Here is a 22,013-nt window from a genome sequence, read left to right as displayed (position 1 = left end):
CCCCGGCGGGTCGGGCAGAGCCCTGATGGAGCTCGGGCGTCCCTGCGAGGGAGGGGAAGGGACGCCTCCCTCTGCTCTGCTCTTTCGGATGATTCCGGCTCTATTATGGCCAGTCTCTAACTGAAGGATTATACCAAACGGGAGGATTATCTCAAAGTGCATCAGCTGCTAGCACGGGAAGATAACAAACGTTTTGATCTGACGAGGATTGTCAGAGAAGTTGCAGTACCACTTCTATCTGTTCACACCTTCTCTGCGGCATGTGTAGTTTATGGAGCAAACGTTGCGATCAGAAGCAATAGTCATTTCCCAGTGGCTACCTTCATTTACAAAAATATGTTTTAATAATACGGGGATGATTCGTTTCACAAATCGCCCAAATCTGGGAAAGGCAAAGTTAAGAATGACACTGTGACTCATGCTATTTTGAAAAAGACTTAGCTGTTTGCACTGTGATGTGTCAATAGCACATTGAGCTATTAGCACTGGGCCCTCACACATGCACATAAAGATCCCTTTCACACTGTGTTTTTCCTGGTGCTATGTTTGTCCAACCTCTGGGGCCTTTTGTGAGGCACTGTATGAGATGCTGGGGAAAAGAAGGGTGCTGCACACAGTCTAAACTTATGTTAAAACCTGTTTTTTTTAGAATCCTTTCCAAACGGGTAGATAAAGTTCGATGAACTACAAAGATCACTTTAAGAGGGAGAAATAATGCGGGATCAAATGAGGAGGTTCAGTAGCTGACGAAAACTTTCTCCTGGAAAAATTGCTTCTAAATAGATCTCGTGAGCGTACTTTTCTGTTGCTTTTTTTACGATAATCTCCATCTCAGCTGCTGCGATGTTCAAGTTTGGCAGTACTGGCTTGGTGGCTGCCTCCCTTGTCGAAAGGCACAGATCTACTTTCACTGGAGATGCAGACCAGCGTTCCCGTGGAGCGTGCACAGCCCCTGCCTTGCGCATGCTCTCTGTGCTGAGGCTATTAGCGTGCTGCTTTGTTAGTAGTTAATATAGAAAGACACAGGAGCATGAATTAAAGATGAAACGTCAACCTTAACTTTGACTGCTGCTAAGGGCTTCAAGAGCTCTAAAATGCCTAGTAAATGTTCACTGTTGTCTGATATGCCAACTAATTTTGGAAACTTGCAACACTTACTGACAGACAGTATGCTCACTGTAAATTTCACTTATTCAGTAACTTTATTGTGTTATGCACGGTATGCATTTTTTCAGGCTCTGTTACAGGTTACTGTACAGGTTCTTTTTTATTTTCTTTTTTAACGTCCAAAATCTTGCATGGCTTCTGAAAACCAGTAGTTCATTGCGTCCATTAAGTTGCTGCGAATGCACAGTTATATATAACCTTTTGACTGTATTTCCCTTCATCATACAATGAGAACAGAGCACGCATTCAGAAAAAGTCAAAAGTAACTAACTTTTGGCCTATTCAAAAACGCTTTTCAGTTGCTGTGCTCCTGAACATAATTTTGGCAAGTATCTTGTAGGCCAGGCTTCCAATCTGCAGCAGAAAATATTTTAATTAACAGAGTACGGCTCGTGATGCATGTGTCTTATAATAGATATCTTTGTATGCAAAAGGCCTGATCCAGAGCAGACTGACATACGTGAAGCTGTGTTGCTCGTGCTGTGAGCTCTTCTTTGGCTCAGCTGGGAAGCAGCAACGTGGTGTACAGGTGTTTCAAGGACAGAAAAGGAATTTCTGAATGAGTTTCTAGAAAGGAGGGTCTTAACTGTGTTAATCTAATCTCATTTTCTGCATTGTTTGTAATCTATAACTACAGGAATCATTGTAAGTTTGGTGTTTGGGTTTTTTTTTTAATTACTCTGGAAAAAGAGTACGTTTATTTTGCAACCTTTCCTCCCTCCCTCGCTTTCTATCCGTTCTGTCCTTTTCCTTGTGTTCCTAAGGAAAATAAATAATTGCTCTGCTAGGCACTGAGATGACCAGAAGGCATAGAAAAAAAAGAGTTGAAATATTTACTCTGCTGAAGTAAATGGGAGAACTGTTATTGATTTCACTGGGGACAGTATTTCACTTCAAGTCTTTCTGAAACTCATTTGAGTATCCTGCCCACTCATCCGTGCCTGCTTCATTGTTAGGAGCTGAATCCATATTCTCCTTGTGACAGTGACATTGCCTGTGACAACTGCCGGGAAGCAGGACGTGTGATGGCAGGAGTAAACACATTGCGTGGTTGTATATATGTGCAAAAGCAGAATTATTTATGTGAAAATATACTCGGGATCATTAAGACAGAGTTGGTGGCATATGGCCTACCTGTGGAAAACTGTATCTTGTATGGCAATGCCTAAAAATACTGAACTAAAGCCTTTCAGCGTAAATGCATTGCACCCTGCGTGACAATGCGGTCTTCCACCTGCATGCTTTGAACAGGTTTTCCCAGGACTGTACAGGTTTTCTTCCCTTTTGTGGGTACAGCACTGGCAGAAGCGTGGCAGGCTGACCCATGAATCCCCAGGCAGGGCTTGGGATCTCACGTTGCCCTGTGAGCAAGGGACTAGCAGCGGGAGGGGAATTGCAGCCTGAGTCCTGGGCTTGTAACCACACGGGCTTGGGAGCTGGCCTGGCCCATACCTGCAGGTACCCTTCAGTTGGATTCCTTCTCCACAGTTGCTTTTTAAGAGCAATGTCGTGCTTTCAGAATTGGTTGTCAATACTGGATAAGTAGACCTAAGGGTAAGGGATGTCATCTCGGGTTTTTTTGGAGTGAGCATTAGTTTTGAGTATATGACGGGCATTTGAAAAGGGTCTGAAGTACATCAGTATCCCTGCCATTATTTGTAGTACAACAGTTTCTAGAAGATTCCAGAATGGGATTATTGTTGTTGAGATGGTGTGCAACATGGTAAACACACATAAAGGGCAAAAGAGGAAATAAAGACACAGAAATACGGTGATTTGTCCAAGGTTACGCAGTTGGTCACTGACATAATCAGGGCCACAACCAAGGTATTCTGAGATTCAGTCCAGTAGTTTATCCTGAATCTCGTTTACTCTAATAGGATTACTTACATGTTTAAAGTAAAGCATGTGCTTAAGTGCTTTGCTGGATCAGGGCCATATTTGATAAGTTTTCAGTGCTGGTGTGAGAGTACATAACTTGACCCTGCATGTGTCTGGCTGGTGGTGGTTCGGGATAACAGCGATCCACCTCTGCTTCATGGAATTGCATGAGTGCAGTCATTGTCTGCCTGTTTCTAGAAGAGTCCTGCTGTGGTGTACTAAAAAAAATTCACCAAAAATAGTTATAAAAATTACAGAAAGATGAGCGAGACCAGCTGTTGTAAAACATTCTGCTTCTGTTTTAAGTCCTTTTATGGTTCTGCAGGTGGAGAATGATTTTGGACATTCGTTATAGTTGAGTAGTTTTTTCTAAACAAACTTTTTCACTTATTGAGTAAATTACATGTCTTGTACTAAAAATATTTAGGGAACTACTACTATTCATCGTAGCAAGCACATTTTTTTTGTTACAGGAACCATAATTCTTATAATGCAATTTGGAAAAGAGAAAAGAAAACTCCAAAACCTAAACACGTACAGCTCAGTGCTTGAGTTATCATTATATTAAATTCCAGAATCCTTACTTCATTATTTAGCTGTCTACATTTTATAATGTTTATCTCTTCTACACAGATTGTCCTTGAAGGATACAAATTTCAAACATACATACCTTCGTTTAGGCACTAGCATACATATGTGAATGTCAGAGCTTGATGTTTTTGGCTGAAATATTTTGCATTTTACAAAGGAAGCTCAGGAAGGTTATCTTGTTCTTCCAGAGGTAAAGCGAAGACAGCAGTAGTTTAGTAGCATGCTAAACCAGGGCTATAAGTCATTCCTATTAGCGTGTGTTGTTAGGAAAAAATGGATTACAGTTATGCAAACGATTGAAAATTACTCTTCTTGCAAATTTAGTGTGGCTATATATGCATAGGTTTTTCTTTCATATAGCAGATGGTGAGAAACAATGGGTGCATGTATGCCGTTAAGATAGAAAGCTCTATGCTCACTCATCATCTGCCCTCCATATACACTAGTTTACATCTGGGCTCTGCTCTGATGCAGATGGGGTAGTCTCTGGTGACTGGAAACTGATGCATGCTGTCTGACCATGACAAAGGTGGCCCCAGGTGATGGGAGAGTGCCAGAAAGCACCAAGGAGCTCCCACAAAGTAGAGGGTAGAGATGCATAAGCAGACACACAAATGCGGGTCTTGCTGGAGACACTGTAAGTAAGGGACTGGGAGCTTCCTGTTGCAGTATCAACTCAGTGAATGCCATTTCAGCTTCAGTATTTCCCATTGATCTTCTGGCGCATGTGGCAAGTGTGCCGAACTGCTTCTTTCCCAGAACAGCTCTCCCCTGCCTCTGATAGCTCAAAACCTCAGGACTATGTGGGCAACTACTGCTGGGGAGCAAAAAAGTTCCCAAAATATTTGGCTGTCCGGTCCAGCGCTAAAAATGTTGGATATGTGATTCCCAGTACTTGGAAGAGGAAGTGCTATGATCAGATGAGTATGTCCGCAAGAATACAAATTATAATTTGTATCATCACCACGGCTTGCATTATGCTGTTTTTCAGGAGCAATCATCCCACAGGTTTTGTGACGTACTTGAAGAGCTGGCTGTGAAAGGAAACCCCTATATGCCAAAGGCAGCAACTGTGCAAGAACCTATGTCGCTCAGAATGAGCGTGTATAATGGTGATACTAATTGGATTGTGCAGTGTACAATTTTTCTGTTGCTCAAACAATGCAGCTCCTATACTGAATGTACCATTTGTTATCAAGACATAAGGAGTTGGTTGTATAAAAAGTCTACTTAGTAGAAGTCGATTTTTAAAAATATTTTTTAGATGTTTTCATTACAATGGGTTACAATTGTATCAGTAAGATACTTGTAATAATTACAGTAATATTTGAAGGGTTTGAGTTCAATGCTTAGAGGTAATCTGGAGTACTTATGGTATGTGTGGAAATGACTAGTAGGTGTGTTTTAAAATAATGGTAATTGGTAATCGCAACTCTGAAGTGTGTGTGCCATGGACGTGGACACCCGCTCACAGGTCTGGCTCTAGAGTGAGGAAAAATTGACTGAATCCACTGAGAGGACAAGAGCCTCGTTCCCGTAGCATCGCCTGCATCAAACGTTGTACTTCATGCAGAGGTACCGAGTCCAGCCTAACCCTGTAATGAATTATTATGAATTTCTAACAAAATCTAAAATAGAAACACAGGAAATATCAGCTTATATTCTTTGGCAGATACTTGAGAGTAGCTTGCGTTGGCTGTAAGTTGTGTGACTCATTTGTTGCAGTTTATGCAGTGTCTGGCAAAGCGAGGCCAATCAAACCATGACCTTTGGGTTGTGCTGCAGGCTTTTATTAAATTTACAGTTAATACATGCCTATATATTTGTTGAATTTTGACACTCCCTAAAACCCTAACTAATGCTATTGAATGATGATAATCTAATTTAAGAGGAGAAGAATTTGTACAGCACTAATCCTACCTTTTTATCTGTAATCACATTTCCACTGCCGTAAAATTGAGTACTGTTATACAGACCTAATGGCAGGGTTGAATTTTCAAATGCTTCAAACTCTTATCTGATAGCTGTCTTCTGTACTGCTACCTGTCTGTGTGATGTATTTATAGAGTGCCAGTCACCATAGTATCTTTGCGATGATTGCTACCAAAATTGAGAACTCTGAGGTGAAAATCTAATCAGGGCTTTAGATAACAATGTCACACAAGAGCCTTCTGGTCTTTGCCACTACGCTCCGTTCAGATGAAGGCTTTGATGAGATCATGCTTGCTGCCGCGTTATTCATTATTTATTTTTGTAAGAAGATTTCTATTTCATATCTTTTCCACTGCATGTTAGCACCTGTCAAACCAATCCAAATTCTGTTTTGAATGTATTCTCTCTGTTTGTACCTGAAACAATATATTGAAAAATACAGTCATTACAGGGCTGCTGAACTAGCAAAACCAAAAGGGGAGACTGTCGTTAGACAACTGCTTCTGCCACAGGTACCTCGGATATCCAAACAGATGTTTTCATGAACTTTTTCAGACACTTCATAGTAATGGGCAGACAGGCTGAAAATACTACGTTCATCACATTAAAAATAACTGAGTTTTATGAGCAGAGTGCTGGATATATGATTGACCAGTGCTGCAGACTCAATTCTGTTGGAAAAGGTGTGCTACTAAAACTAGACAATATTAGTTTATTATTGAAAATGAAAAATGTTTTAAACAAACGGTTCATCTAGTTTTCAGTTTGTATAGTTTGTGTGCCAGCTATTGGCATCAGTGTTCTCTGTTTACTCCTGCATGGCCAGTTTGCCCAGCAGCCCGCGTTTTGTTGAAAAACCCTGTATAAGTATCAAGAGGGAAAAGAAAAGCAGTCCATTCTCAAAAACGGCAAGTTGAAAGTATCCCTTAATATTCCTTTAAGCTTAATTAAAAAAAAAAAAAAAAGGATAGAAATCTACTCCCCCCCCCCGCACTTGTATCTCAGCTTTGTTTATGCTCATTGGAGACTGATTCAATGTGGGCATTTTTCACTTACTTATATGGGCATTAAATCAGGCCTGCCCTTGGCATTTCGTGGGAGAAATTGTTATCAGTTCAACGTTTTATTTTTGCTGTTTTAAAGTTACAGACCTTCATACTGTCCAGATCACTATGACCATATATTATCATTCCTGGCCAAAGACTTGTGAGAGCTAAGACTAAATCTTATGGAAAAGAGTGGGTTGTGACATAGTGAAGTTAAAAATGAAGGGTGTGTTGGGATGAAATGCCAGGATTTGCACTGGCAACCTCTGAAGTAAGGGATCTGGTTGGTTTTTTTAATTATTTTTTTAGTTGTTGTTGGCATGACTTTATCTGCTACTGGCTGAGGTAAGAGCTGCAGAGGCAATAGCATGGGTATCTCCTCACTTGCCTCATTTGCTTTACAAAGTACGTAATTGATGATTATGTAAAATCATTATGTTAAAGCGGAATATTTCTTGAACAGATGCATTTGCATTTGGATTTTCTTTTCTCTATATTTAATATTCTGAAGAGTTCTGATCAACTGGGCAACCTAACAAAAGGTTGCAAATATGTAAAATTACATAGGTGGGATTTGTGGAAAACGAAGTCTCCAGGCAGATATTTTTGGTCACTTGGAGCAAGTTGTCCTCATCTCTCCGTTTGGTTTTCTTAAGAAAATTTTTCAAGAGAAACTCTTCTCTGTTTAGCACTCAAAGTGGATATAGCTTACATTGTAATTCTATAAACAGTTAATATGAGACAAATTAGATAGGGATCTAAAAACTAAATAGTTTTAGCTAGCAAATTAATAAAGTTTTGGTTTTGTTTTTTTGTTTGTTTTGGTGGTGGGTTTTTGTTGTTGTTGTTTATTTGTTTTTGCAAGGAACCGACACATGGAAATGACCTGAGCTGTATGAATCACCCTTTCTATCCCAATGGGACAAGTCCTATATTTAAAGTCACTGAATTATATAAAGGTTTGTAGGTTCAGGACATATTTAAACACCTCAGTATTGATTAACTGTCTCTCAATATTGATTAACTGTCTAATTTTGATATGAAAAATGGTGTTAAAACCATGCAAAACCCAATTGCTGCATAGTGGAGTAGCTTATTTTCAGAGCAGATCATATTTATCTGCTGCTTTTTTTATGTTACTCTCTTTATAGTCATATGGCTTATACAGTTGGCTTTTGGATGGTTTAGGACACTGTATTTCAGTATTACTTTGTTGTTAATAAGTGCTTTTGTTAAACTGTACTTTTGTCAGTAAACTGTTTTACTGATAGAGGATTAGCAATTTTTTTAAGCAATTTGCTTTCTTAAATAAGAATTTGATTAGGCATGGGAAAATAGTTATTCTGTTTGCTTTTGTAGGTTAATGCTGTTACTTTTGTGGGTTCTTGGTAAGCATGTGGATGAAATGATGATAACGATAGGCGGCCATGTAAATATGGGGATATCATGGTATTGATTTGTTCTAGTGAAAAACTTGATAGTTGTGGTTTCCTACCACAACCCAACATGGTTCTTTTTTCTGCTATTGTTTTGCTTGATATGGTTTGAAATACATTAACCTTACATTAAAAAAAAAAAAAAAGCTACTCTATACATGTAGCAAAATAAACAGAATTTTACAATGCATTTTCTGCTCTTTTTCACAGCAGAACTGTAAGTAAAAACAAGACTGATCTCAAGACTGTACACTGGACATATTAGAAATGTAAATACATTGTGAGGTGCAAACATGAGAGCTTAATTTAGATTTGCACTACAAAGTAATCATTAAAGTAAATAATATATTTATAGCTATGTGACTTTGTTTGTGGTTTTCTGAGAGTGTCCAGTAACTGTATTTCAAATAATAAAATGAAGTCATTTGTATCAATTTATTTTGTCCTGCCAAATAATTTACAAGTGCAAGATATTATTAAAGGGATTTAACAGATGCTTTTGCTGTCCTTTCCTTCTGACATTTTTAAAACCTACTTAAAGTTATCTTTATGCTCCCATGGTGGTGCAGCTGAGACCCAAGGAGCACATGTGGAGTGGTAAATCAGACATTATGTCATACAAGTCAGCCTGGCTTCCTAAACGGTGGCTTGCATCATTGCTTCCATGATAGAGATCTACCTGTTGCTTATGACGTAGCAGAAGTGCTGGTAAGGAAAGTCGCCTTTGTTTTATTCTTGTACCTTTGTCTAAGCATTTTTTAACATAATAGCTTTGCGCTGGGATCTTGGATGATGTTTGTAAGGTGCATAGGGTATTGTATGGCTTGTTGAAAATATGTAATTGTTTCAAGGATTTGACAAGCCTGGTTTCGGCTGGGACAGAGTTAATTTTCTTCCTAGTAGCTGGTACAGTGCTGTGTTCTGGATTCAGGATGAGAATAACGTTGATAACACACCGATGGTTTAGTTGTTGCTAAGTAGTGCTTACACTAGTCACGGACTTTTCAGCTTCCCATGCTCTCCCACCGACTGAGAAGGCTGCAGGTGCACAAGAAGCTGGGAGGGGGCACAGCCAGGACAGCTGACCCCAACTGGCCAAAGGGACATTCCATACCATGGGACGTCATGCTCAGTACATAAACTGGGGAAAGCTGGCCGGGGGGGCCGCTGCTTGGGGACTGGCTGGGCATCGGTCGGCAGGTGGTGAGCAATGCCATCGTGCATCACTTGCTTTGTATATTCTATTATTATTATTATTATTATTTTACTTTATTTCAATTATTAAACTGTCTTTATCTCAACCCACGAGTTTTCTCACTTTTACTCTCACGATTCTCTCCCCCATCCCACCGGGGGGGAGTGAGTGAGCGGCTGCATGGTACCCGGTTGCTGGCTGGGGTTAAACCACAACACGTGCATACGTGCATTCTCAGTTCTGATGGTTGTCTTACCTTGGTCTTTTTAAAAAGTAATGTTTGAATCAGACATGTGCATCAGTGGCTTCAGTGAAGTGTTTAAGTACCCCATGCTCTCCCAGTCATCATGCCTTATGGAGATGATGACTTACTTCTGAGATTTTGCCTTTGTGGAATCTTTGTGGGTGCTTTTCTGTGAGAGGAAGGACCCTTGGAGCGTGCTCTGCATCAGCACATTCTGTGGGCAGCTTTCCCATGTCCCCTTGGCTCTGCTGCCTGCTTTGGCTTGGACTTGCTGGCTGATAGCACACAGCAAAAACCTGAAATTCTTCGAGCCACCCGCAACTGGGACAGAATTTCAGTTGATGTGCAGCTCTGACTGAACAAGGTGAAAGGCAGGCAGTGTAATCTAGGGCTAAATATAACTCAGAGAGATTAATCAAATATCATGTGAAAGGAAAACATAGTAGTTCTGTTCATTAAATACCTGCTCAAGTAGGCAAACTAATAACACTTCAGTATTTTGCATACACAGATTTGTGGTATGTCCAGTGTACAGCTTAGAAATCAGTCTTGCTCTTCTACCTGTAATTCTTCTCAAAAAACAGCTATAAAATTGTATTGTGAGCTTCTATGTTTATTTTGCCTCAATCTGCAACTATAGCTTGCCCAGTTTAAGTAGCAAACTGTTGTTCTAAATTTAGTCGGCAAACAACTTGTGATAGGATAGCAGACTTCTTCTGTCTTCTCTGTTAGAAAGTGTTTGAGTAAGGATGGCGAAGATTGGCTTTGACTTCTATCGGCACAAATATGTTGCCGGCGATAACATATCATATAAGTATGCTGCCTATCTTCCTGTATTCTTGTCTCTAGTAAATAGCGTTTTTCAAGGAAGGTCTCAGAATTTGCCCTTTTGTTAATGGTCCGGCGGAGAGTTTACATATCGGAAAAGAATCCCGATTCTTCACTTGATAGTGTATTAAAGGTTCTGTTTTTGAGCTTTGTGTTGGTTTTTGTAAAGAAAAATTGGCAGCTGTTACTTTTAATACATGTCACTAACAAATGTTGAATCAAAAACGTGAGTCTTGTACAGTCACACGTTTTTAAAATGCAGACAATGTGTATTGGTCTGCATCAGTTGTAACAATCTTCTACTGCTTGGAAAATGTGGGGAGAGGCTAGTTGCTGCTGTACAGGACATACATCAGGATATGTGCATCTTCTTTGGAGATCATGGGGCTCCTTATCATTGCTTGTAACTTTTGGATTGCTAATTAACTGAATTCCACTATAGCGCTCGCTGCATTGTATTCCATGTTATTTGTGTGTTTATGCAGAATTATTTCTAAATAAAAGTTTTTAAGGTTATTCCATCATGAGGCATAAGTGAGAGAGTGATGATAAAGAGCTTGATTCATATTATGACTAACTGCAGGTGAACGTTATGTTGTTATGCTTCATTCTCAGTGTGTCTGTGACTCAAAAATGATAATAAACTCCATTAAAATACCATTACATCAATGTGTGAGTATTTAAAATGCGTATTAAAGGATAAAGTCTAGAAAACATAAGAATATAGTAGCTATCCATATAATTTTAGACTATATAAAGTATTTGTAGATCTTGCGAGTTTCATTTATTCTCTGCATGGGTGAGAACTGATACCAAGCATACACCTTGCTCTCTGCCCCCCAGATGTAACCTTTTTCTTTTAAAATAAGTGTGAAAGTAAAAGAAAAGGAACAATTTCCATGGAAGAAAATCAATTCTGGTCCTCCAGAATCATGAACTCAGACTGATAGTTTGCAGCTGCAGTGAATACAAGCAATGCACCACAAATCTGGCACAGAATTTTGACAGTGAGAAATCTTCAATCTCCTACTTCTTTTTAACTACAGTTTTTCCATTTCTTGTTATTTTGTTGAGTCTTACTGTTTTGCTTCATCTTCCACTCTGTTTTGGTAGGAAGCAGTCATTAGATTCTCTGTTGCCAAAGGAAATGGCCATTTGTTAATTTAGAAAATGAATAGAGAAGTGGCTGTGAAACACCTTAATGAAAAAAGAGGGAATGGTGGCTAGGGAACCTTGCTGAACATTTACAATTTGGGGATCGAGTATTTTCAGTCTGCCTGAGTTCCTAAACTCCCTGTAGTTCTGGGTGGTGTTTGGTTTTTTGTTTGGGGTTTTGGGGTTTTTTTCTTTTTTTTGGAGTGGGAGGGGGGAGAAGAGGGTGAAAATACATGTTATTCACATTTAAAGTTTTCCTGTACATTTTGGAGAACTGATCTTTGGTTCTCATTTAATCAAAAGAAAGAGGCAGATTCATCTTTGCTTCTCCATTCGGTTGGCTTATGGCACCCAAGCAAAGGAGCTCCTATCTGCAGCCTTTTTTCAAAACTCTAGTTGCCAGGGATCTGTGAATGTAGAAATAAGAAATACAAGATTTTAGATGATGAATCTCAGTATGTATGCTAGAGCAAGGCCAATTGCTTTACTGATCCCAACTACTGAAGTTTTCCTTGTGAAGATGGTTTATGTTTAAAGATGGTTTATGTTTATCTTAAAAAAAAAAAAAAAAAAAAAAAAAAAAAAAAAAAAAAAAAAAAAAAAAAAAAAAAAAAAAAAAAAAAAAAAAAAAAAAAAAAAAAAAAAAAAAAAAAAAAAAAAAAAAAAAAAAAAAAAAAATCAATGAGACAAACAAACTGAACTTCATGTAAGAACTGATTTAAAACATACTCAACTTTTTTTTTTCCTCATCCTTACTTTCTAAAATCTTTTATGGATTCAAAAGAAATGGGTGCAATCCTGCTCTTGCACATAGGACTATATCCTCTTTGAAGAAGAGAGATGTTTCTGCTTTTGAATTGAGCTTCATAAACTTGCTGGAAAAAATTCAGCTTGGAGGATGTATTTTGAAGTAGTAGTTTCTTGGGCACTGAACCGTTCATTTCCTAAAAGGATAAAGCCAATTCTTTGTACCTGCTGACAAAACAAAGGAATCAGTACTGATAATATGTTACGTGGGGACAGGCTGTAATGTTGGTAAGCGTTACTCTGGCTGCTGAAAAGCACCAGTTCTATCTGGCCTGTCATCATTACCAGAAACATCATATCTGCCTCGCTGGAAATCATAAAAATGGTCTCCAGTTGGTTTTGTCTGCACTTTTACTAAATAAATGAATCATTACTATGTTTTCTCCAGTTTAGATACCAAACGAAAATGAAGCAAAATGCTACATTCAGCTGCTTCAAGTTGGAAAGGTCTAGATAATCTTCATCTCTGAAGTGTGAAAGAACTGACACATAAAATTGCAGGTCTGGCAGCAAAGATTTTTTTTTTTTTTTTTTAAATAAGTACCTTACAGTTGGAGAATTGATTTTTCTTAGGAAAAGAAGACATAACAGACCTGAAGTATCTATGCTTTAACAGTAATACTGCAAACAGCAGGGTGAGAGAGAAGACAGTGTTATTACAAGCGTGGCTGTATAAACACTGGCTATGAGCTTAGACTGGGAATGAGAAGAGAGCCTTTTGCTTCCAGAGGAGTAAGGTGCCCAGGCAGTCTTCCTATAATAGTGGGGACAAAGGAGCAGTAGTCGCTTTTAAGGCTCTGAGTTCATGCTAAATATCATATACTGTGGTTGGCTGAAACAGGGACCATGGGGCTGATTGTACTTTTAATCTTGTTTAACGTGGTTCTTTTAGGCTTCATGTTTACATTCCTGAACATATGATATTGAAGTTTTGTTATGCACTCTGTGATCCCAAGTGAGTCTTTGATTTGGACAAGGCAACCATAGACGTGATAGTTACTTACAGACTCAACAGCAATTTTGGAGTTATGCACAACAGCTAGTAAAGAAAATTTGTGACTGAAGTCTAATTTCATGGTGAAAAACTATTATAAATGAGTTTTGTAGATGCTGGGGAGTTACCTAGTATCTGTGAACGTGGAGAGATTACTTAGTTCTTCCTTCAGAAATAGTGTGCTTTTCCTTGGTGGTGGTGGGGAAGGAAAAGCCTTTAAGTATCCGAAAGAGATGATGGAAAAACCCATATCTTGTAGAAGTTTGACAGTCTGTAGAAGTGTGGTATCAAATTATTAGATGGTTTGTCTTGATGTGGGTGTTTTGACAGTGCACATCAGATAATTATCTGCTTCCTTACCTCCATGCTCTGCTAACTGGTTAACTGCCTCAGTTCCAAGTTTCTAAAAATAATCTGGTCTCAGGGATCTGAATTAGAACTTTGTTGTCAAAAAGCATTTGCACAGTGGAACTAAGCAGCCCTTCAGAGAGGTATATGAAACACTTGCAAAAATTGCAGCCTGTCTTAGTGTCCGTTTGTGTTCATGAGCAATGTAAGTCTGTTTCTCTTCTCTAGAGGTCATAAAAATTGGAAATGATGATAGTGGATACCTTTATTTTGCCTTTAATCCATGAAGACAGAGTATGTTGTCTTGTTTGTGTAAAAAGTGCCATCTGCCAGCACCGTTGTAAATATTCCAGCCTAGCAAGAGCAGTTACTACAACTATGTGGTTTTTTGCAGATCTACTCCTCCGCCCCAAGTTTGGACACTTAATTACTCATAGCCTGACCTGACTGGTTTCTGTGGCAAAGGGAAAACTCCGATTCCCTCATACAGTTGGTATTTTCTGCCACTGTAGAACATAGTGTCTTCATTTTTAATTTTAAGCAAAACTGTTGACAGTACCAGTTGTTTTATATATATATGATAAAAGAGGAATTACAGTAGAGTAAATTAAGGATTAGAGTTAAATTATGGATTACTAGTTAATATCAAAGGTACATAGGTACAGCACAATTCCATTCTTTTAATCTTTCCTTGAAAAGTCCAGTTTATAATCCTATTTTGTAGCAAATTGATGCATTTTATACAACTCCTTATATGATTTTATAGAGTATTTGTGCTTGCAGACATAGTGATGAAATACATATTTTTGGCTAGAGTTGCAAGGATACTTCTATCTTAGCTTAACTTTACTTATTAAATTAATTTAAAAGGAATTCAGTTCTAAAAGAGCTCCTGTATCAATTTTCTGTAAGCAAATTAGAAGTTTTTGAGAATGCAGCGTTCCCAGGAAATATGCTTTATCCTGTGATGTTCATTTGTATCTGTTTTTAGTCCAGTGTACAAAAATAACAACATAATTTCTTACCTACTCGTACAGGGAAATGTCTACTGTCCTCTATTATTATTATTATTATTATTATTATTATTATTATTATTATATCTTTCTAATTCCTCTTATGGTAGGGTTTTTTTAATATATATTTCCTTTTCCTGGCCTATTATATAATAGAAAAATGTAGGTGACATGTTTGTTCATTTTAAACAAAGATTATCTGGTGACTTCCCGAGACTGTCTTCTGGTTGGAGTATATAAAATTGAAACTTCCCCCAATTCATTTTCTTTAAAAAGTTGCATTAAATAATGGTAAAACTGAGCAGCAGTTGCATGTCAGCAAACAGTATCTTGAGAATTCTTCAACTGGGGTGGAATCAGTCCAGTTATTGTTTACAAAAGAGATGGCCCAAATGTGTGGTACAATAGTCAAAGACCTGGTAAATCATAAATCTTTTTGAAAGCCTCTCATTTGCAGCACTGAACGTGGTAGGTTGATGTTTTTGGAAGTGATCATTCTGTTGAACTGGTTTTGAGTCTCAGACTCAAGAAATCTGTAGATTAATTTCAGAAGTCCAGAAAAATTTTAAAAGTAGCAAATATCTGCTAGTTCTGAGGTTCTAAGAATCGTTGGTGGCTCTTTCTGGACACCAGTAGCCTCATTTTTAGAGGTCTCATTATTTGCATTTGCAGCATGATTTCCTGGGAATTACTGAACTCCGAAACGTAATGTGAAGATTTGCTGCTTGGTTATAAGGCAGTTTGAGTGCAAAAATCTTATTGTCAAGTTTCTTTGCTGCTATTTCTTAATATGTCCTGGGACAGGTACATAATTTTGTGCAATTAAAGTGTGATTAAAAAACAGTATACAATTTTTTAAAGAGGGTTCTAGCTTTGTCTTTTTTTGAAGTGTGGGTTCATTTGTTGTTGGAGTTAAATTTTGAAGCAGGTGGCTATAGCTGATGTAGAAGTTTTCTTCAAAGCCTCAATTATCCAAAGTAATGATCCTTCCTACTTCAGCCGCTTAACACTAACAATAGGATTTTATTTTTTTATACTCGTGCATCAAATTAGTAATTAAGTGTTGTATCTGGACAAAAAAAAAAGAAAAATTATTGCTTTTGCTTGTAAAGTGGACTTTAAAAAAGGGGCTGGGAGATCTGTGAGGCTCTTTTAGCATCACAGAACCCTGAAGCTCAATGTTGGTGCATTTATCCTTGGCCTAATGGATCAAAAACTTTTTATGGTGTACTGGTTTCAGAGATACGGGCTGGGGTCTGACTGGCTGGGTAGCAGATCTGTTAAAAAGGACCAATGGGTCCTGGTGGATAGTAACATAAATCAACAACCTGGAGCAAGTTCGTGGAGGGCCAGCAAGATGGTCAGTCCCTGACACACTTGCCCTGTGAGCAGAGGCTCAGGCAGCAAAGATTGTCCAGCCTGGAGAAGTCCAGCCTGGAGAAGGGAAGGCTTCAGGGGACTTGACAGCTGCCCCAGTACCTGTGAGGAGATGGAGCCAGACTCTTCACAGGGGTACACGGTGAGAGGATGAGAGGCAACGGGCACAAGTTGAAATGAGAAGTTCAGACTGCATGTAAGGGGGAAAAAAAAATCACTTCGAGGATAACGGGGTATTGGAACAGGTTGCCCAGAAAGGTTGTCTCTGTCCTTGATGGTTTTTACGACCTGTCTGAAGAAAAGCCCCAAGCAAGCAGTTTCTGAATTCAGTGTGGCCTGTGCTTTGAGCAGAGGTTGAATTAGAGATCTCCTGATGTCCTTCCAACCTGAATGATCCTATGATTGCACAAGGTGAATAGGTAGCAAAGATTAATTTGATCCTCCCTGTACTGTTCTAGAAAAACATGGATCTCGAAGAGTGGCATTGTTTCACCCTTTGCCTGGGGGGTCCATGCAGTGGGAGAACCGAGCACTTGTTTCATATGCAGGATAGCTAGCTTAACTCTGTTGGTGAAGAGCTTGCTTTCAAGTTGAAGAACTAGGACAGGAATCCCAGTCCTGCAGGGTGTGCATGTGCGTACTGGTGTGAGTGAGCTGATAATTATGACCTGTCTAGAGCATATGGATTTAATACAGCTGGCTGGATACCTCTGCCTTTGTAGTTGCATGTTAACTCATGACATCCTAAAAGAAATTATTTTTGTTTAGCTCCATGTAATCTTGCTGTAAGGGATTGCTAGTTAGAGCCCATCAGTTCGGTTTGGCAGATTAACAGTGTAGAAAGTAAGTGTGTAAAGACTGTTTCTTTCAAACTCCAATCTGGAATATGTGTCACTGGTACCTGTTAGCTTTTTATATATGTGACTGGGCTGTTGCTTCTATAATTAAGTTTTAGAGTTTTTTCTTTCTTTCTTCAGAATTATAGTCACATGATAATTCAATTTTCATTCTTTATAGTACTCTTTAGAAAATTTCATCCAGAGGAAGGCAGTTCAAGCACCAGAATTTCCTATAAGCCCTGTTACTTTTGACACATAGAAAACCAAATCACAGTAGTTTAGCAGAAATTCGGAGATGTGAAGTAGTTTTCCTAGAAGATAAAACTTTGTTGTGCACAACATTCATGGAAGAATGTTTCTTGAAGGAAGCTTTTAACTTAAGTAGGTATTAATTGCTGCATTCTTCATTTCTTCTTCCTCTCTAGTTTGATGCCAGTTGCTGGTTGCGTGGAGGCTAAAGTGCCTATGTGTGAGAGGAATGGAGAATATGGTGAACTTTAAAATCATTGATTGAATAATTTGATACTTTTAAAAGTCCTAGTTCCAACCTAAATCTTCGTGGTATGTAATGGTACCTAAAATGTTTGCGTGCAGTAGGGTATTTTGGATTCTACATTTAAGACACTAGAAAAGTATCTGATTTTCAGAGGATGGATGTTATAGTTATGAAAATGAAGCCCTTTGAAATGTCACATGTCCATGTCCAAACCCCTCCCCCTAATCACCATCTGTATTGTAATAAATTAAGCATTGACTGTTTAGTGCAATCTGAGAATAGGAAGCGTGAGAATCATCATGGCAGTGATTCAGGTCATTACTACAAGAGAGTAGCCTAATCAAATTGATTTGGTTGGGGGGGGACACACACGACCCAAACACTAAAATTGAAAAGAACTCGTGATTGTCTTCCAAAACCAAAGATTTCACTGCCATTGAGATCTACTCCAAACATTGAAAGGAGTAGTAGGTTGAAAAGAAACTATCACCACTTTTATATCTTAGTACATTTCAAAGCAGCTTTTTTATTCTTATTGAAGTATTTTATAATTGCATCAATTTATTAATCAGAAATAATTAGCTTTTCCAGCTTTAGAGACATTAGTCACAGAAGCCTTAGAGAACAGAGACCGGGATTTCTTACATCTGGCAAAAACATGGTGCTACCTTTCTGGAAATGGAGCTTTCCCTGTGTTCTTTTGTATTAGTTAATAGAAACCCTCCTTGAAAAAGGATACTCATCAAAGAATGTTTATGAAACAGAAAAACAGTACTCATAAACCCTGTTGGATTCCAAGAGTTATTACATTTTACATCATATACAGTTTATTTTTCCAGATGCCACAGTTCAAAATAATGTATTTTTAATACTACTTGTAGAATTCTACAGATTCATAATAGCACGTGACATGTTAATATCCTCTGTGACATCCTACTGGTCATATCCAACTGTGATAAACAGTTGTATATGCTATAAAAGTGACATCTATTATAAAAATAATGCTAGTGGAAAAGGATACAAACAATCCCTTAAATTTGTAAAGACTGTTACAAATCTTGAATGTTAATTTGAAGGAAAAAGTACGTGCTAATGCTAAGTTTATGCCTTCAGTTAATAGTCTTTTATTCCTTCAGGAAAAAAAAATCAAGCAGCTATACTTTAAATGAATTTAATGAACTGCAAAGACTGACATTTTCACTATAAAAGTCACACTTCATTTAATGAAGTAGTTAAATATTGATGCTATATTAAAATACAGGCTGAATAAAAATGGCAATATGGTTTTCAAAATAGGAATTTGAGCTGTTTTTTTCTTGTTATATTGAAAATTTCATGAGCTGAGAAAAGGGAAATACAGCAGAATATCTCCATAATAAACACAAAGCACTTTGTTGAAATAACATTAAAGTTGAAAGACACAAACCCGTAAAAGCAAGGAAATTAAGTCACTGTACTCTTAACTCAGCCTTTTTGTGCTTAAGCACTGAATCTCTTAAACGAACAGATCCAACATTATCACCATTCAATGCACGATATTTTCTAAAATTCTTGAAAATGAAGACAGATTGTAACCCCGTGCTACAGGTGGCACATAAAAGACCTAGCCATGTGTTTACCCAGGATGAATAGTTATATCATGATATTGTTTGATCTTAATTCAAAGTAATTGTGTTTTAAGTGCTATGATTTCGATGGCAATATTCTGGCAAAGCTATGTTGCCTGTGTTGTGGCTTCCACACGTTTCCACTGACACAATTTGAATTTTCAACTTCATTTTTATATCTGCACTTTCACCATAACAACATAATATTGACAGCGGATAAAGGAATATCGCTGACAAACATGGCTGAGGTTTTTCCCAGCTCCACCACCTATATGATGGTAAAGGGAAAAGAAAACAAGAATGAATCTTACTATAGATGTGAGTGGGAACAACGATTGAGTGATGACATGATCGGCTTCACTTTGATGGATTGAATTATGTTGTACTGTACTTCATAAAGCTGTACTAATTCTGATATCAGGCTTCTGTGTATAGTAAGGTACTGAGGATGACATCTTTGGCCCGTTGAAGTCAATGGCAAAACTCCCATTAATTTCAGCTGTCTGTGATTTCATTCTCAGTGGCTGACTTGTAAAACAATGGCAAATTGATTTAGTACTTTTTTTTTTTTTTCCCCTTGGGAAAGATCTCTGCTCCATGTGAAATGATTTGTCTTTTGACTTTCATGCTCTTACTCTGAAAATATGAATTTTAATTCAGGATAAATACAGTCTGATTTCTTTCCCATACCTATTATCATGTAAACATCAAAGATGATGGAAGAAAGTGGAGCTATTTTGAAAGTGGTAGGTTGTATACACAGTTATATATGCAATTACTAGTAGAAACCAATGATAAGGAATGCAGCTTTCCTGCGGAAGACTAACAAATCGTTTCTGTAACTGGCAGCTATCAGGTGTGGTCTCTACATGTGTTGGTGGAATTGTGGTTTAGGTGTTTGGTTTTTTCCCCTCATATGCAAACAGCTTTTCTTTAAAACAACAACAAAAAAGAAAACATTGGAATCTGAAGAACTAATTATATAAATGCGTTTGTATTTGGAAGACGTGTTATTTGTGTTTATGATAGCGATCCTCAAAATTCTTCATAAGATGCTAGATCAGCATCTATTTGCATAGTTATGTCTCCTAGTATTTTGCCACAGCAAGCACTGAAATGATCTACTTTAATAGAACATAAAATTTTGTAGGGTATTATGTAAAATGACCAGAATTTACCTAGAATTAATAGAGCATTGAAGAATTTCTTCCTCTTCTAGACATCCTTCCAGAAAAAGGAAGAAAATGGGTGTCAAATATATGTACATGCTATTCATTGTCCTCAGCTAGTTCAGGTTCTGCAGTAGTTGTGGCTCTTGGTTGCTGATCTGCTTTCTGCTTAAGGCAGTGGTCCCACTGAATGGAAAAGGATAAGGCATAACCCGAAGAGAAACACTTGGTGACATGTTTAGCGATCTGTGTCCTTATGTAGGTAAATCTTTAAAGGAAGAATTGCAAAAGGTACCTGAAACGGTATTTCTATGCTGCAGATATTCAATAGTTGCATATTAGAATGCTAATATTAAAACTGTAGCAGTGCTGCCGTCTTTAACAGCAGTATAGGGAAAAATGTTTTATTAAACACTAATTTCACTAGTTATTTAAGAAGTAGCTGGCTTTGCACACATTAATCTCTTTTTCTTTTTAATTCAAGGTTGATGGTCTAGGTCTTACACATTGTATTTATGAATAGGGCACTCAATAACTATGCAAAATATCTATTTCTCCCATGGGAACCTGTGCTTTGATATATTCTGATCCTTATTAAATTTAAACAGGATCAAATTTATACAGCTTTGGCAGAGATTTATTATAATACACTGAGTGGACAGCTTGTGGGAGTGCAGTGTGCTGTAATAACATATGCCTCTTACCAGAGAATAGTAATTATTGAGAATCAAATAAATCTGTAGGAGGTTAAGTATATATGGAAAAGATATCAATTGCAGTTTTCTACAACCAGACAGAAGTACTGTGTGAAGATTTGTTGCTGTACAAAGAAATGAACCACCCTTATAAAACCCTAACTATTCAAAATGTCATTTACCAACAAAGCTAATATTCATCCAATCTTCAAAAAATGTTAATGACATTTGCTCAGTAGCATTAAATTAATTGTTTAGTGCTCTTCATCTGCTAAGCAGCTATTCACATTTATACCAAAGATTTATTAAATGTAATTGAAAAGTATGTTTATTACAAAGTTTTGTAAATTTATTTTCTTAATCAGAATCATCATGTCCTTGGAAAGGAAAATCCAAAATAATGGTTGTAGATTAACCAAAGAATTTTTTTAAAGTTAAAAATATGTTATATAGCGTCCATCGTTCATCCAAAGCTCAGCAATGGTCTGTTTAAGAGTAGATACTTTAACCTTTTAGATTATTGTATGTGGTAATAATTTCAGTAGCATTAGAATAGAAAAATTGATAGGTGGGTCAGTAAAAGCAATAACTTCTGGCCATAGTTGTGGTTTGGATGAAGCTTCTGTATTTTGTGATACAATTCTTTGGAATTTCAAAGCTTGAGACATGTAAAATGGTAGTTTTGTCACTACACATGGAAAAAAAGACAAACAAACCATCAATGGGTAGATGGGGGGTAACAACATATACCCTATCCCTGTCTTCGCTGCTCCTGGCAAAAAGATTCATGGTTCTGTGTTAAGACAGGAGGATTTGGAGGAACGCATTCAAGTTTGTGAATCTTGGGGAGGTTGTCCTGTGCTCTCAGGGAACATAGCAGAGACAGTTGGGTGGTTCTGGGTCTTCCGTGGTTTGAATCTTCCAAACCAATTTTCTTTGGAAGGCCAAAAAAGAGGTCTCTTCAGACACCACACTGGTTCCTTCAGTTACATGTGGAGTTCGCTACCTTGTTTTCCATGAGTCTTCTCTACTGGTTATTTCAATCTAAAATAGATTAGGTTTTGAAGCAGTAGTTAAAAATCTGTAATTTTTGTGCTGTAGTAATTTGTAGTAAGCCATTATCATGATTTTTATGGGTTAGGGGTGTTTGAAAGTTAGCACTATCCAAACAGACTATGTTACGTTATGTGCGT

At 37.7% G+C, this 22,013-nt stretch overlaps 1 protein-coding gene across 2 annotated transcripts in view; it reads left to right on the top strand.

Moving 5' to 3' along the window:
• Positions 1–22,013, top strand: part of TOX3 (TOX high mobility group box family member 3) — an 80,259-nt gene that overhangs the window by 567 nt on the left and 57,679 nt on the right. The gene's annotated exons all lie outside the window — the stretch shown is intronic.

Source organism: Pygoscelis adeliae, unplaced genomic scaffold (genome assembly GCF_000699105.1).
Source record: "Pygoscelis adeliae isolate BGI_AS28 unplaced genomic scaffold, ASM69910v1 Scaffold63, whole genome shotgun sequence".
In the NCBI taxonomy this organism is placed as follows: domain Eukaryota; kingdom Metazoa; phylum Chordata; class Aves; order Sphenisciformes; family Spheniscidae; genus Pygoscelis; species Pygoscelis adeliae.
This window is presented reverse-complemented; position numbering and strand designations above follow the sequence as displayed.